Genomic DNA, 12,297 nt, shown 5'->3' with positions numbered 1-12,297 from the left:
ATCATATCTTTTCAATCACATCTTTTTAAAACCAATCATATCTTCTTAACCACATCTTTTTCAAAATAAGTTTTCAATCAAATATTTTTAATTTCTAATTTCAAAATCTTTTCAAAAATTACTTAATTTTCTCCTTTCACTCTTGGTTTTCGAAAATCAATTAAAGTTTTTCAAAATATTTTCAAACTTTTTAATTAATTTTCGAAAATTCTCTTCCCCTCTTCTCACATCCTTCTATTTATGGAGTATAACTCCTTCTTAATGCACAATTCGAACTCCATCTAATTAAGTTCGAATTCTTCTCCTTCTTCTTTCTTCTATTTTTCTTTTCCTCTGACACCTCAAGGAATCTCTATACTGTTACATAGAGGATTCCATATTTTCTTGTTCTCTTCTCTTTCATATGAGCAGGAGCAGAGACAAAGGCATTCTTGTTGAAGCTGACCCTGAACCTGAAAGGACCTTGAAGCGAAAGCTAAGAGAAGCTAAGGCACAACTCTCTGTTGAGGACCTGACCGAATTCTTCAAAGAAGAAGAACCCATGGCAGCCGAAAACAACAACAATGCCAACAATGCAAGGAAGGTGCTGGGTGACTTTACTGCACCTACTCCCGACTTCTATGGGAGAAGCATCTCTATCCCTGCCATTGGAGCAAACAACTTTGAGCTTAAGCCTCAATTAGTTTCTCTAATGCAACAGAATTGCAAGTTCCATGGACTTCCATTGGAAGATCCTCATCAGTTTTTAGCTGAGTTCTTGCAAATCTGTGACACAGTCAAGACTAATGGGGTTGACCCTGAGGTCTACAGACTGATGCTATTCCCTTTTGCTGTAAGAGACAGAGCTAGAATATGGTTAGACTCTCAACCTAAAGAAAGCCTGGACTCTTGGGAAAAGCTAGTCAATGCCTTCTTGGCAAAGTTCTTTCCACCTCAAAAATTGAGTAAGCTTAGAGTGGAAGTCCAAACCTTCAGACAGAAGGATGGAGAATCCCTCTATGAAGCTTGGGAAAGATACAAACAATTAATCAGAAAATGTCCCTCTGACATGCTTTCTGAATGGAGCATCATAGGTATTTCCTATGATGGTCTATCTGAACTGTCCAAGATGTCTTTGGATAGCTCTGCTGGAGGATCTCTTCATCTGAAGAAGACGCCTACAGAAGCTCAAGAGCTCATTGAAATGGTTGCAAATAACCAATTCATGTACACTTCTGAAAGGAATCCTGTGAACAATGGGACAAGTCAGAAGAAAGGAGTTCTTGAGATTGATACTCTGAATGCCATTTTGGCTCAGAACAAGATATTGACCCAACAAGTCAATTTGATTTCTCAAAGTCTGTCTGGAATGCAAAATGCACCAAGCAATACTAAGGATGCTTCATCTGAAGAAGAAGCTTATGATCCTGAGAACCCTTCAATGGAAAAGGTGAATTACCTAGGAGAACCCTATGGGAACACCTATAATTCTTCATGGAGAAATCACCCAAATTTCTCATGGAAGAATCAAGAGAAACCTCAACAAGATTTCAACAACAACAATGGTGGAAGAAACAGGTTTAGCAATGGCAAGCCTTTTCCATCATCTTCTCAGCAACAGACAGAGAATTCTAAGCAGAACCCCTCTGACTTAGCAACCATGGTCTCTGATCTAATCAAAACCACTCAAAGTTTCATGACTGAAACAAGGTCCTCCATTAGGAATTTGGAGGCACAAGTGGGACAGCTGAGTAAGAAAATTACTGAACTCCCTCCAAGTACTCTTCCAAGCAATACAGAAGAAAATCCAAAAGGAGAGTGCAAGGCCATCAACATGGCCGAATTTGGAGAGGAAGGAGAGGCAGTAAACGCCACTGAGGAAGACCTCAATGGGCGTGCACTGACCTCCAATGCGTTCCCCAATGAGGAACCATGGGAATCTGAGGCTCAAAATGAGACCATAGAGATTCCATTGGACTTACTTCTGCCTTTCATGAGCTCTGATGAGTATTCTTCCTCTGAAGAGGATGAGTATGTCACTGAAGAGCAAGTTGCTAAATACCTTGGAGCAATCATGAAGCTAAATGACAAGTTATTTGGAAATGAGACTTGGGAGGATGAACCCCCTTTGCTCACCAAAGAACTGGATGACTTGTCTAGGCAGAAATTACCTCAAAAGAGACAAGATCCTGGGAAGTTTTCAATACCTTGTACCATAGGCACCATGACCTTCAAGAAGGCTCTGTGTGACTTAGGGTCAAGTGTGAACCTCATGCCTCTCTCTGTAATGGAGAAGCTAGGAATCTTTGAGGTGCAAGCTGCAAGAATCTCATTAGAGATGGCAGACAACTCAAGAAAACAAGCTCATGGACTTGTAGAGGATGTTTTGGTGAAGATTGAAGACCATTACATCCCTGCTGATTTCATAGTCCTAGAGACTGGGAAGTGCATGGATGAAACCATCATCCTTGGCAGACCCTTCCTAGCCACAACAAAGGCTGTGATTGATGTTGATGGAGGTGAACTGATCATTCAAGTGAATGAAAAATCCTATGTGTTTAAGGCTCAAGGATATCCCTCTGTCATCATGGAGAGGAAGCATGAAGAGCTTCTCTCAAATCAGAGACAAACAGAGCCCCCACAGTCAAACTCTAAGTTTGGTGTTGGGAGGCCACAACCAACCTCTAAGTTTGGTGTTGAACCCCCACATTCAAACTCTAAGTTTGGTGTTGGGAGGTTCCAACATTGCTCTGAGTACCTGTGAGGCTCCATGAGAGCCCTCTGTCAAGCTACTGACATTAAAGAAGCGCTTGTTGGGAGGCAACCCAATGTTATATTTTATCTATTTTCTTTTGTCATTTTATGTTTTTTGTAGGTTGATGATCATAAGAAGACACAAAATCAATTGAAAAAGCAAAAACAAAATGAAAAACAGCACACCTTGGAGGAAGAACCCACTGGCGTTTAAACGCCAGTGAGGCTAGCAGTTGGGCGTTTAACGCCCAGTCTGGCACCATTCTGGGCGTTTAACGCCAGAAAGGGGCACCAGACTGGCGTTAAACGCCAGAAAAGGGCAAGAACCTGGCGTTAAACGCCAGGAATGGGCACCAGCCCGGCGTTTAACGCCAGAAATGGCTCAAAACGTGATTTTGAATGCCATTTGGTGCAGGGATGACTTTTCCTTGACACCACAGGATCTGTCCCCACAGGATCCCCACCAACCCCACCACTCTCTCTCTCTTCTTCACCCATTCACCAATCACCTCAATACCTCTTCCCCAAAAACCCTTCACCTATCAAATCCCATCTTTCTCTTCACCACTCACATCCATCCTTCATAAAACCCCACCTACCTCACCCTTCTTCACCCCTTCATCTTTACACAACCTAAACACCACTTCTCCCCCTCTTTGGCCGAACACAAAGGCCACTCCCTTCTTCCTCATTTCTTCTTCTTCTACTCTCTTCTTTCTTCTTTTGCTCGAGGACGAGCAAACCTTTTAAGTTTGGTGTGGTAAAAGCGTTGCTTTTTCGTTTTTCCATAACCATTTATGGCATCCAAGGCCGGAGAAACCTCTAGAAAGAGGAAAGGGAAGGCAAAAGCTTCCACCTCCGAGTCATGGGAGATGGATAGATTCATCTCAAGGGTGCATCAAGACCACTTCTATGAAGTTGTGGCCTTGAAGAAGGTGATCCCCGAGGTCCCCTTTTCACTCAAAAAGGGTGAATATCCGGAGATCCGCCATGAGATCCGAAGAAGAGGTTGGGAAGTGCTTACCAACCCCATTCAACAAGTCGGAATCTTGATGGTTCAAGAGTTCTATGCCAATGCATGGATCACCAAGAACCATGATCAAAGTGTGAACCCGGATCCAAAGAATTGGCTTACAATGGTTCGGGGGAAATACTTGGATTTTAGTCCGAAAAATGTAAGGTTGGCATTCAACTTGCCTATGATGCAAGGAGATGAACATCCTTACACTAGAAGGGTCAACTTTGATCAAAGGTTGGACCAAGTCCTCACAGTCATATGTGAAGAGGGCGCACAATGGAAGAGAGATTCAAGAGGCAAGCCGGTTCAATTGAGAAGGCATGACCTCAAACCCGTGGCTAGAGGATGGTTGGAGTTCATTCAACGCTCAATCATTCCCACTAGCAACCGGTCCGTAGTTACTCTAGACCGAGCCATCATGATTCATAGCATCATGATTGGAGAAGAAGTGGAAGTTCATGAGGTCATAGCCCAAGAACTCTACAAGGTGGCGGACAAGTCCTCTACCTTAGCAAGGTTAGCCTTTCCTCACCTCATTTGTCACCTCTGTTATTCAGTTGGAGTTGACATAGAGGGAGACATCCCCATTGATGAGGACAAGCCCATCACTAAGAAAAGGATGGAGCAAACAAGAGACCCCTCTCATCATGAGATCCCTGAGATACCTCAAGGGATGCACTTTCCTCCACAAGACTATTGGGAGCAAATGAACACCTCCCTAGGAGAATTGAGTTCCAACATGGGACAACTAAGGGTGGAGCACCAAGAGCATTCCATCCTCCTCCATGAAATTAGAGAAGATCAAAGAATCATGAGAGAGGAGCAACAAAGACAAGGAAGAGACATTGAGGAGCTCAAGCACTCCATAAGACCTTCAAGAGGAAGAACAAGCCGCCATCACTAAGGTGGACCCGTTCTTTAATCTCCTTGTTCTTTATTTTCTTGTTTTTCGAATTTTAGTGCTTATGTTTATCTATGTTTGTGTCTTATGATCATTAGTATCTTAGTGTCTATGCCTTAAAGTTATGAATGTCCTATGAATTCATCACCTTTCTTAAATAAACAATGCTCTTAATTGAAAAAGAAAAGAATTGCATGAATTTTGAATTTTATAACAGTTTAATTATTTTGATGTGGTGGCAACACTTTTGTTCTCTGAATGTATGCTTGAACAGTGCATATGTCTTTTGAATTTGTGGTTCATGAATGTTGGCTCTTGAAAGAATGATGAAAAAGGAGACATGTTACTGAGGATCTGAAAAATCATAAAAAATGATTCTTGAAGCAAGAAAAAGCAGTGAATACAAAAAAAAAAGAGAGAAAAGAGAAAGCAAGCGAAAAAAAAAACGAAAAAGAAAGAAAAAGAAAGAAATAAAGTTGTGATCCAAGGCAAAAAGAGTGTGCTTAAGAACCCTGGACACCTCTAATTGGGGACTTTAGCAAAGCTGAGTCACAATCTGAAAAGGTTCACCCAATTATGTGTCTGTGGCATGTATGTATCCGGTGGTAATACTGGAAGACAGAGTGCTTTGGGCCATGGCCAAGACTCAATAAAGTAGCTGTGTTCAAGAATCATCATACTTAACTAGGAGAATCAATAACACTATCTGGATTCTGAGTTCCTAAAGAAGCCAATCATTCTGAATTTCAAAGGATAGAGTGAGATGCCAAAACTGTTCAGAGGCAAAAAGCTAAAAGCCCCGTTCATCTAATTAATACTGATCTTCATAGATGTTTTTGGAGTTCATTGCATATTCTCTTCTTTTTATCTTATTTGATTCTCAGTTGCTTGGGGACAAGCAACAATTTAAGTTTGGTGTTGTGATGAGCGGATAATTTGTACCCTTTTTGGCATTGTTTTTAGTATGTTTTTAGTATATTTAGTTTAGATTTTAGTATATTTTTATTAGTTTTTAGTTAAAATTCACTTTTCTGGACTTTACTATGAGTTTGTGTGTTTTTCTGTGATTTCAGGTATTTTCTGGCTGAAATTGAGGGCCCTGAGCAAAAATCTGATTCAGAGACTGAAAAGGACTGCAGATGCTGTTGGATTCTGACCTCCCTGCCCTCGAAGTGGATTTTCTGGAGCTACAGAAGCCCAATTGGCGCGCTCTCAACGGCGTTGAAAAGTAGACATCCTGGGCTTTCCAGCAATATATGATAGTCCATACTTTGCCCAAGATTTGATGGCCCAAACCGGCGTTCAAAGTCACCCTCAGAAATTCCAGCGTTAAACGCCGGAACTGGCACCAAAATGGGAGTTAAACGCCCAAACTGGCATAAAAGCTGGCGTTTAACTCCAAGGAGAGTCTCTACACGAAAATGCTTCATTGCTTAGCCCAAGCACACACCAAGTGGGCCCGGAAGTGGATTTCTATGTCATTTACTCATCTTTGTACACCTTAGGCTACTAGTTTTCTATAAGTAGGACCTTTTGCTATTGTATTTGACATCTTCTGATCTTTGGAACCTTTTCTTTAGATCTTTTGATCACTTTGGGAGGCTGGCCATTCGGCCATGCCTAGACCTTGTTCTTATGTATTTTCAACGGTGGAGTTTCTACACACCATAGATTAAGGTGTGGAGCTCTGCTGTACCTCGAGTATTAATGCAATTACTATTGTTCTTCTATTCAATTCCGCTTGTTCTTTGTCCAAGATATCACTTGTTCTTCAACTTGATGAATGTGATGATCCGTGACACTCATCATCATTCTCACTCATGAACAAGGTGACTGACAACCACTTTTGTTCTACAAGCAACCAAGGCTCTAGTGTTTATCTCTTGGATTCCTGATACACGATGCATGATTGATCGCCTGACAACCGAGTGCTCGCCTGACAAACGAGCCAGCCATTCCGTGAGATCAGAGTCTTCGTGGTATAGGCGAGAACTGATGGCGGCATTCAAGAGAATCCAGAAGGTCTAACCTTGTCTGTGGTATTCTAAGTAGGATTCAATGATTGAATGACTGTGACGTGCTTCAAACTCCTAGCAGGCGGGGCGTTAGTGACAGACGCAAAAGAATCACTGGATTCTATTCCGGCCTGACCGAGAACCGACAGCTGATTAGCCATATGCTGTGACAGAGCATAGGAACATTTTCACTGAGAGGATGGGAGGTAGCCACTGACAACGGTAAAACCCTTGCATAAGCTTGCCATGGAAAGGAGTAAGAAGGATTGGATGAAGACAGTAGGAAAGCAGAGAGACGGAAGGGAAGGCATCTTCATACGCTTGTCTGAAGCTCTCATCAATGATATACATAAGTATCTCTATCTTTATCTTTATGCTTTATTCGTTTATCACTATACCCATTTGAGTCTGCCTGACTAAGATTTACAAGGTGACCATAGCTTGCTTCATAGCAACAATCTCCGTGGGATCGACCCTTACTCGCGTAAGGTTTATTACTTGGACGACCCAGTGCACTTACTGGTTAGTTGCGCGAAGTTGTGTTTATGCCATGGTATTGAGCACCAAGTTTTTGGATTCATTACCGGGGATTGTTTTGTGTGAAAGTAGTGATCACAATTTCGTGCACCATCATGCAATGAAGGGGAAATGAAATTCATTGTAACGATGAGGGGTTAGTCAATTGAGCAGTTTACAATGAAGTGCAACTATGTACATATATACATGCTTAATCCAAACAATAACATGGCACACTAAGCAAACTCCCCGACAACGGCGCCATTTTGACGAATGAATTTTTGCCGGTGTAGAAATTTTCAAGTGATCAATCGTAGTATAGTCTAAACCGACGCAAAATCCATCATCAAACAAATCTACAATCTATAACCGAGAGTACTAGTCTCCCGAGTCGTTCTCCCTTGGAATTGCCAAAGTGTGCATCTTATTGATTTAGTAAGCCTTGTTGGAATTCTTTGAAGGTTTTAGCAAAGTAATGAGAAACAAACAATCAATTATCAAAAGACTTGGCTTAGGGTTGGCATTAGAAATTCTATCCTTATACTCCATTCAATGTTGACAACAATTAGGCCTTGCTTCATTTAGTTATCCCCTAAGTATAGAGGAAGATCAAATGAAAACAATCAACTTGAGTCACAAGTCCTAACTTCACCTCATGGGAATCTAGCTTTAGTGCACTCCAAGCCAACTAGCAATCCCTAATTCCAAATCAACCATTGATACAACTATTCAATCTCTTCCAATGACCAAACCCCATGCCAAGTGAGAAATTTCTACTCCATAACTAGTGTTGACATTTCATCAAACATGTGACAAGCAAGAAAGAAAGCCATAGTAAAATGAGAAGAAAAGTAGGATTGAAAGTATTGCAACACAAGGATCTAACAACAAGTCTCAAAGAGTAACAATGAAAAGCAAATCCCTAAGGTATTGATGAAATCCAAAATTACAAAGTTGAATTCTAGATCTATGAGAATTGATCTATTACAACTACTACTTGAAATTGGAGAAGAAAATCTATGACATGAACAAAGTAGAGTGAGAATTGTAATGGATCTCACCAAAAAGTGATTGAAAAAATTCAGAAATTGGAGGAAGATGAACCCTAGTGAAAAGCTTGGAATCTCCCTCTTCTTCTCCCCAAAAGTATAACTAACTCTCCTCCAAAAATATCTAATTCTAGAAAATGAACTAAGTGTCCTTAACCTTTGCTCCTTTGGTCTTCTTAAGCTTTTCCCGCCAAGGCATTTCCCCAAAAGTGGGATTCTTAACTACCTCCACGCCAAAGTCACGTGACTTCTTAAAAAATCATATTCGCGAATCGGCGCGCACGCGTAGGGTACGCGCACGCGCCATCGAGGCGTCTTGTAATGTGCGCGGAGGCGTGATGTATGCGTGCGCGTCCATGAAGATCATGGCTTAGCCGCTACTCAAACCGGCTCGTGGCTTGGCTCTTGGCCTCGGCTTCACGTTGCTCTATCCGCGCGGACGCGCCAGGTGCGCGCACGCGCCCATGCGGAAATTTCCAAAGCTCAATTCTCATGCTTCCTTCCTTTGCACCCGTCTTCCTTCTCTCTACCGGTCCATTCCTACTCTATATCCTGAAACCACTTAACACACAAGTCACGGCATCGAATGGCATCAAGAGAAGATTAGAAATGTATCTATTTTAGTGCAAAATAAGCATGTTTTCATTCGTGGGGCAAAACTAGGAAAGGAATGTAAAATCTTTTATTTTCATACAGAAAGTGTGTGGAATCATCGATAAAACCCCTAAAATCAGCACAAGATAAACCTTCAAAATGGGGTTTGTCACCAGGTCATGCGTCCGCGTAACCCACGCGTTCGCGTCGCCTGGCGTCGGGGCAGCTATAAAAAATTATATATCAAATCGAAGCCCCGAACGTTAGCTTTCCAACGCAACTAGAACCGCGTCGTTTGGACCTCTGTAGCTAAAGTTATAGCCGTTTGAGTGCTAAGAGGTCAGGCTGGACAGCTTAGCAGTTTCTCCAACTTCTTGTATTCCTTCCACTTTTGCATGCTTTCTTTCCATCCTCTGAGCCATTCCTGCCTTGTAATCTCTGAAAACACTTAACACACATATCAAGGCATCTAATGGTGATAAGAGAGGATTAATAATAAGCAAATATAAGTCCAAAGAAGCATGTTTTCAATCAAAGCACTTAATTAGGAAGGAAAATGTAAAACATGCAAATAGTATGAATAAGTGGGTAAAGAGTTGATAACATCCACTCAATTGAGCACAAGATAAACCATAGAATAGTGGTTTATCAGTCTTCTCGAGAAACCATACTTGATTCACATCAATCTGACAAATCTCTTCGATCGAAAATATTTTCGATCAACAAATTGCCCCCTTGGATTAATATGATTGCTTTCGATGTCGTTATCAAAAAATAAAGCATTTAATCCAAAAAACGTCAGTTCCCAAATCAACAATAATTACCATTAAATCTCCCATTACGATTGATCCACTCGACACGTCTCTCGAGACTTGCGCTTTCTCTCTCCATTACTTCATCTTCTTCGTGAAGTTACCTCTATTCACATTTCCTTTACAGTAACGGCTACAGTGACACTTTAAATTCATCATTCTTACCTTCATTCAAACTTCCTGAACTCCATCATTCTCTGAGTTTTCTCTGTACCCTAAGATTTCTTCATTAAATCTTCAATCTTTATTCTTCCTGAAAATGGCTAGTTCTTCTTCTCAAACTACCACCCAAGATAAGAGAAAAGGTCACGAAATAACACCGCCATCTCCACAAGCTCTTCGCATTCTCAACTAAGTTAATGATGAAGTCATCGACGATCCTCATTTGTCATCCAAAGACACTAGAATCCTAATCCCTTTCACCATTGGAGCCGAGACACACTGTTTCCTTGGACCAATTGAATCTCTGGAAAGGGCGAACAAAAAAATCTCTTTCTTCCCAAGTGCCAAAGGGAAAGATTTGTGGATAAACCAATCCTTCAATATTTCTCATTTTATCAACCAAAAGACTTTCAGGAATAATCCGAAGATTAGTCTTAGGGGCTACGATTTCACAGCTTGGTATCGACGTCTTGAGCCTACTAAAAATGCTGATTGAAAATCTTCAAGAATCCATGAACTACTAACGCTCTCCCACTTCTCACTAATCACCCACCCTTGGATGATTGGGGCTGCGACCTGTTTCTGGAATAGAACAACTAACAACTTTCACCTTCCATGTGGAATGATTGGAATGTCTCTTCTGTACGTGGCTGCTATTACAGGGCTTCCGATCAATTTCCCAGACTGTACTCTTGACATGCAGTCAAAGCGTCAATACAATGTGGTCCTGACCAACTCTTACAGTAACTTCATTGCCCACAACATGGGTGCAAAAGGTACAAAAATCACTGATAATGAACATGTTGCTTTCCTATTTTATTGGTTGAATGCCATCATATTCTGTTCTCGAAGTATCCAAATGTCGAGAATTTACCTTCCTCTAGCCATTCTTCTTCACGAAGGAAAAGCCCTCAATTTGGCCAAGCTTCTTCTAGCACACATTTTTGAAGAGCTTGGTCAATTTGTTTGTGACCCCCGAGACAACAAAATCATCAGTGCAGGAGGCCCTCTATGGTTTCTCCAACTATGCCTTAATGCCATTTTCGAAAATTTTATGACAAAACCTGAAATATGGTAATACTGACAAGCAATACATTGAAGGTTTTCGATTAACTGAATGCAAACCAAATTTTTCAGATACTGAATCAGATGAAGATAGATTTTGGGATGTTTTCTCCCTTTTCCATTCTTGTAAAGATTTTGACAATGACCAACTCAATTTCACTCCTTTCTTGCGTCGCAATCGTGGTTCTGCTTGGTTGGACCGTTTACTCTTCCCTGACACCAATGAAGCAAATGATCTTGCAAATCGAAGTTGCGCAAATATGCTGGCTCTACAAGTAATACCAATAGGGTTACCTTTACACAAAAAGGAAAAATTCAAAATCACCCTGTATGCTCCAAATATGATAGCCAGACAATTTGGACTTTTTCAAGCCATCCCAACACCACAACCTCGAAAAGATGAGCCTTTCTGCCACTTTGCTTTAACCAATCAAGATGATTTTGATTCTTGCCTCTTAAAGAATCAACAGCACAGGGACCGCTTCAATTTCATGGTGTACGATTGCAGTTTCTATATCACAAAATTCTGTTTTGAATTGTGAACTACTTATTATTCCAGGTACACTCGTACCTTAGAAGAAATTCAACAAATTGCAATTCGTACTATCCCTGTTGCTAAGGGTTCCCCGAAAAGAACTCAAAAAAGAAAAGCTGAAACTACTCGACCACCACCCTCTAAAAGTAGAAGAACTCCTACCAGAACTTCTCGAAAGGTAATTTTATAATTCCTCTCTTTAACTTAAAAACCCTATAAGTTATGTATTCTTATTTAGACTCAATTTTGAATCTTTTATCAGTTAGTACTATTGACATCGAGTGAGAGCGCTGATGAGAGTGAGCCAACCAATAAAGATGCTATTACTGTCTCTTCTCCATCAGAAGATGCAGCCGATTCTGATTCTGGTTCTCAACTAGTATTAAGATCCAGACTCTCTCAGGTAATACCATTATCTCTACACATATCATACTTTAATTTAAAATAGATTTCAAACTTGTAACTGTGTACCTTCTATACTAACCTGTCAATATTGCCCACTCGACATCAACTGCTGGGATTATTGACCAGTCAATTCTGCCACAACAACAAGGTCACGAACAATCTACATCACATGACTCTATTTAATTCACAGGACCCACTCAAACAATTTCAGACGCCTTTCCACCTGTTTCTCATACAACACAGGTGATTGATTCCACAACAAATCCTTTGTAACACTCTCCAAAAAAAAACCCACATACTCGAATCAACTTCACCAAATGATCAAGCTACTTTTACTGAAAAAAATCAAGCAGTCCTAGATTTTGACTCTGCTTCTAAGGCTGCTGACACCACCAATTCAGACTCTTCTCAATCCAAAGTTTTGGAAACCCCTCCAGAGTTACAACCTGATCCTACACTCCAGACTCCTCCAGGACTAAAACCAGAGATGTC

At 40.9% G+C, this 12,297-nt stretch overlaps 1 non-coding gene across 1 annotated transcript; it reads right to left on the bottom strand.

Moving 5' to 3' along the window:
- Positions 1–946: 946 nt before the first annotated feature.
- LOC130977419 (small nucleolar RNA R71) lies at positions 947–1,054 on the bottom strand. Its single transcript, XR_009085109.1, has one exon. It is a non-coding gene; the product is annotated as a small nucleolar RNA R71 (small nucleolar RNA).
- Between the last annotated feature and the right edge of the window lie 11,243 nt (positions 1,055–12,297).

This window comes from Arachis stenosperma, chromosome 4 (assembly GCF_014773155.1).
Source record: "Arachis stenosperma cultivar V10309 chromosome 4, arast.V10309.gnm1.PFL2, whole genome shotgun sequence".
Classification (NCBI taxonomy): Eukaryota; Viridiplantae; Streptophyta; class Magnoliopsida; order Fabales; family Fabaceae; genus Arachis; species Arachis stenosperma.
Note: the sequence above shows the minus strand (reverse complement) of the source record. Positions and strands in the feature narration are given on the sequence as shown.